The following is a 6,000-nucleotide window of genomic DNA, read 5'->3' as shown; positions in this document are numbered from 1 at the left end:
CTTTGGGTTAGTACCTTCGACATTATTGATCTTAATAGCTCCAGAGCGATAAAGTTATTTGATGATATATGGTCCTTCCAATTTGGAAAGAAGTTTTCCTGCAAAAAATCTAAAATGAGAGTTGTACAAAAGAACATATTCTCCAACTTTGAATTCCCTCTTTGTATTCTTTTTTCATGCCATCTTTTAAGTTTTTCTTTAAATAGTTTGGCATTTTCATAAGCTTGGGTTCTCCATTCATCTAGTGAGCTAATATCAAATAACCTCTTTACACCGTCAAGTTGAAGTCATAATTGAGTTCTTTGATTGCCCAATATGATTTACGTTCTAACTCAAGAGGCAAATGTGCCGGGGGTTTCTGATCCACGGACACCTATGGGACCGGCGGACCGGGTCCCTTTTGGTTCGGCGGGGGCGGAGGTTGCGCAAAGAGCAGATCGAGGCGAAGGCGCGCGAGTGGTTGGTCGTGCAAAGAGTAAATCGAGGCGAAGCACGCGGGCGATTTACCCAGGTTCGGGCCGCACGGATGCGTAAAACCCTACTCCTGCTTTGTGGTTTGGTATTGATTTCTAGCTCGGGAACGCGGAGTGCTACAGTACACGCCGGCGGCTCGCAAGACTGAGCGCGGGTGTCTGAAAGTGGCTTCCTCCCGAAGGCTCTCAAAATGGCCGACCCCCCCCTACGTTGCACACGGGCCTCCTTTTATACTCAAGGGGTTACCGACATAGAGCAACGGGGGCCAAGGGCAAAAATGGAAAGGGTGCCGTGGATAGGCACAGCTAGGTGCTGTAGTAGGCGCAGCTACCCGCTACAGTGTTATCATACCTAACCCTGATGGTAGGGGACAAGGGCATTAAATGCCCGTCTGTGTCGCCTAAACAGTACCGAAATGGGCTTGCTAGAGACGGCACCGTTTACCACGATGGTGATCTTGTCAGCGCCTGCTCGCCACCACGCACCCCTAGCTGCACGGCCTCCCGCCACGTGTGCTCGGGAGAGCGACACGTGGGCGGGCGTGCTGGAGCGCGGGCTCGGAGAGGCGGTTCGTCGCGGCAAGCGCCTTGCCGCGGTTGTTGTCCTGTCGCGCCCGGGAGCTTGTCGCTCACCGGGTCTTGCCGGGGCGCGTAGCGCGTTGCGGCAAGTTTTCTTGGTATGCCTTGGTTGGCCTTCCCGGCAAGCTCCTCTCGCCGGGGTCTTGTTTCCTTCCCGGCAAGCTCCTCTTGCCGGGGTCTTGTCTTGAGTATTTTGTTCTTGAATGGTCTTCAAAGTAGCCGCGGAGGGTCTTGGCGGTCACCCGGCAAGCCTTGCCGCGGGGATGCTGCGACTGTCCGTGCACGAGTTCGGGGTACTAGGGTACCCCTACTCTAGTACACCGACAAAATGACAAGCCTTTATAAACCATTTTATATGGAGACATACCCATAGGATTTTTATAAGCTATTCAGTAGGAGAAACATACATCATCTAATTTCTTAGACCAATTCTTTCGAGACCTATTGACAGTTTGTTGTAATATTAATTTTATTTCTCTATTGCTAAGTTCAACTTGACCACTAGATTGAGGATGATAGGGTGATGGAATTCTTTGGTTAACATCATATTTAGCATGCATTTTTCAGAAAGCACCATGAATAAAGTGTGAACCGCCATTATTCATTACATATCTAGGGACTCCAAACCTTGGGAAAATAACCTCTTTACGCATTTTAATGGAGGTGTTATGATCAACACTACTAGTTGGAATAGCTTCTACCCACTTAGTGACATAATCAGCAACAACCAAAATATGTGCATGTCCATTAGAGGAAGGAAAGAAGGTCCCATATAATCAAAACCCCAAACATCAAATTGTTCAACAACAAGTGAATAATTCATAGGCATTTTCTGATGTTTACCGATATTACCTATTCTTTGCATTCATCACAATACTAGACAAACTTAAGGGCATCTTTGAAAAGAGTAGGCCAATAAAACCAGATTATAATTCCTTGTGAGCAGTTCTGTCTTCTGCATGATGTCCTCTAGAGGCTTCGGAGTGACATTACCGTAGGATTTGTTCCTGTTCATGGTCAGGTAAACAACGTCTAATAATACCGTCTACTCCTTCTTCATAAAGGTGTGGGTCATCCCAAAAGTAGTGTCTTAAATCATAGAAGAATTTTTTCTTTTGTTGGTATGTGAAACTAGGTGGTATAAATTTAGCAACAATGTAATTGGCATAGTCAGCATACCAAGGAGTATTATGAGAAGCATTTATTATAGATAGTTGTTCATTTGGAAAGCTATCATCAATAGGTAGTGGGTCATCAAAAATATTTTCTAACCTAGAGAAGTTATCAGCTACGGGGTTCTTAGCTCCCTTCATATCAGTGATATGTAAGTAAAATTCTTGTAGCAAGAGAACCCACCTAATGAGTCTAGGTTTAACATCTTTCTTTCCCATAAGATATTTTATAGCAGCATGATCGTTATGAACAGTTACTTTGGAATCAACGTTGTAAGATCTGAATTTATCACAAGCCAACACAACTGTTAAAAATTATTTCTCAGTAGTAGCATAGTTTCTTTTGGCACTGTCTAGAGGTTTACGCATAATGGATAGCATTTAATTTCTTACCAACTCTTCGTCCTAGAATAGTACCAATAACATAATCACTAGCATCACACATAATTTCAATAGGCAAGTTCCAATCAGGTGGTTGTACTATAGGTGCAGAGATTAAGGCTTTCTTAAGTATTCCAAAGGCTTCTAAACAATCACCATAAAAAACAAATGGAACATCCTTTTGTAAAAGATTAGTAAGAAGCCTAGAAATTTTAGAGAAGTCTTTCATAAACCTCCTATATAAACCAACATGACCAAGGAAACTACGAATACCTTTGATATCCTTAGGACATGGCATTTTCTCAATTGCATCTGTAGCTTTATCCACCTCAATACCTCGTTCAGAAATTTTATGCCCCAAGACAATGCTTTCATTAACCATAAAATGGCACTTCTCCCAATTCAAGACAAGATTAGTTTGCTGACATCTCTGCAAAACTCGATCAAGGTTGCTTAAGAAATCATCAAAAGAAGTTCCGTAAACGGAGAAATCATCCATGAAAACCTCAATGATCTTTTCACAAAAATCAGAGAATATAGAAGTCATACATCTTTGAAAAGTAGCAGGTGCATTGCATAAACCAAAAGACATACGTCTATAAGCATATGTTCCAAAAGGGCAAGTAAAAGTGGTTTTCTCTTGATCAGGTTGTGAAACAGGTATTTGAGAAAAACCAGAATATCCATCAAGGAAACAAAAGTGTTTGTGCTTAGATAATCTTTCTAGCATTTGATCAATAAAAGGCACAGGATAATGATCTTTTCTAGTAGCTTTATTTAATTTTCTAAAGTCAATTACCATTATATAGCCAGTAATTAACAATTATTTGTGGAATAAGGTCATTTTTATCATTAGGAACAACAGTAATACCTCCCTTCTTAGGGAAAACTTAAATAGGACTTACCCATCTACTATCAGCTATGGAATAGATTATACCTGCCTCCAGAAGTTTTAGTATTTTAGTTCTCACCACTTATTTCATCTCAGGATTCAATCGTCATTGGTGATCAATAATGGGTTTGGCATCTTGTTCCATATTAATATTGTGCTGAGAGTGAGTGGGACTAATTCCCTTAAGATCATCAAGAGTATATCCAATAGCAGCACGGTGCTTCGTCAGCATTTTTTATAATCTTTCTTCTTCATGTTCTGAAAGGTTAGCACTAATAATAATATGATATATCTTTTTCTCATCAAGATACGCATATTTCAAAGTGTCATGCAATTGTTTTAATTCAAACATAGGATCACCTTTAGGTGGAGGAGGACCTCCTAGTGTTTCAATACGCAAATTGTGTTTAGGGAAAGGTTCTTCATAGAATATTTTATCTATTTCATTTCTCTCACGCAAGTGCATATCATTTTCATGGTCTAGCAAATATTGTTCTAGTGGATCAGTAGGAGGCATGGCAATAGAAGTAAGACCAATTATTTCATCCTTACTAGGTAATTCTTTATTACGAGGTTGTCTATGATACTTAGAGAAATCAAACTCATGAGACTCATCAACAACGGGTTTAGCTAGCAAAGATATTGATAAAGCACCACATGTTGAAGGATCTATGACAATAAAACTTCTATGTGAATATGAACAAACATAAATCATTAAGTTGTCTTCCTTGTCCAATGTCAATATTTTGGCATAAGATATTTATTGGGGGCTCACAATCATAAAAGATGTCCAAGATAGTATATTTGCATGTGAATATTATCTTCCCTTATTATTTATTTCATAAATTGCATTATTGACTAATGTTATGTGTCAGGGGAATGAACCCCAGGCAGGCAACGGAACCCGGATCCTTTTCAAAAACATCGGGGCCAGCAACGCCCCTCGATCCGGCTCACGCTTGGCCGGGTTGCTCAACCCGGCCAAGCCCCTCGACCCGGCCAAACTCCTCAATCCGTCCGGACTTCTCAACTCAGCCCCAACAACCAGCTCAAGACAGCTGAACCCGACACATGAAGACTTCTCCAACCAGCCAGCTCCACCCTTGGCGTGTTCCTCAACCCGGCCACGGGTCAGCTCCCGTCCCATCCCAGCCGTATGATGGGATGAGTCTCCAATTATCGATGACCGAGGCAACAGTGCCGCACCCATGCCTCTGGTCAGCCGGGGCATGGCAACAGTGCCCCACCTACGCACTGGCCAGGGCCCGCGTGGCAACAGTGCAACCATCGTCACCAATGACGCTAACAAGCGGCGACCTGACAGAGCGCCACTATAGCCGACTCAACCCGGCCACTCCTTGACGATCGACAAGCGGCCAACAGTGCCCCCGTACCCAGCGGGCCCCTTGCCCAGAGAACCCGGCGAGCCCTAACCCCCGGCGGGTCCCAGCGCCGGCTTCCCGGACAATGACAATCCGGCCCCACGGCCTTGTAACATTACCATTATACCCCTAGGGGGTTGAGCTATAAAACTCCTCAGGAGCCCTCATGCATACGGAGACGCGATAACTCACCCACTCACACACACATAGCGAGCCACACCCAAGGAGAGTGAGAAGCCTAAGCCTTGGCCTGCCTTCCTTCTTCCTCCGTACAGCTCTACGAGCAACTCTGTACTGATACACACCAACTACAATCGGCAGGACTAGGGGTATTATCTCTCCGAAGAGCCCCGAAGCTGGGTATGTCTTGCGTCGCGCGCTCGCTCATGCCAACCTCACCTCTGGAGCCCACTAGTGCCCTCGAACCTCCTCCTATCTTTAGCCATCCCTTGGCATCTACCGTGCGCCCACCATGATAGTTGGAGCCCACCGTGGGGTAGCTCGAGGTCCTGGCCAGGATCATACTTCAGACGGGGCTCCTCTCCGACTCCGACGAGCCCGTCACGCTGGCGGACGATGTCCTCGACGCACTCGCCGCCTCCTTCGCCGCGCTGTGCATCTCCGATGCGCCTGCGGCCGACGAGTACCCCAGCGAGGTACTAGACTTTCCAACTCCCCCCTTTCCCTCGGCGGCAAATGCTCCCGCCGGGGCAATGGACCTCGGCGTGGAGGTGTTCGTCACCGACACCGGCACCTCTTCCTTGTCGAGTGCAGCGAGGAAGGCCGCCGAAGACAAGGCTGCAGCGGAGCGGGCCAGCTCACCCAACCTGTTGCGTGCCATGATGCAGAACCTTCACTTCCCCATCGGCACCGACATCAACACCTCCAACATGGCCGACGCCCAGACTCAGCTTCAGGAGGACCGCCAATGCATGTTGGACCTCACCGAGACGCTCGCTGCCACGCAACATCGCCTAGACTCCGCTCAGCTGGAGCGCAACGGCGTGAACGGCTTCACGTCGGATGCGCCTGAGCCAAGACGGGTCACCGATGTGTGGGCCCGGGGCAGCGCGATCGGACGCGCCTTCGGCGCCCTCCCGCCCGTCTACGAGACTCCCGTG

Source organism: Triticum urartu, chromosome 3A (assembly GCF_056163025.1).
Source record: "Triticum urartu cultivar PI428250 chromosome 3A, HENAU_Tu73, whole genome shotgun sequence".
Lineage (NCBI taxonomy): Eukaryota > Viridiplantae > Streptophyta > Magnoliopsida > Poales > Poaceae > Triticum > Triticum urartu.
Note: the sequence above shows the minus strand (reverse complement) of the source record.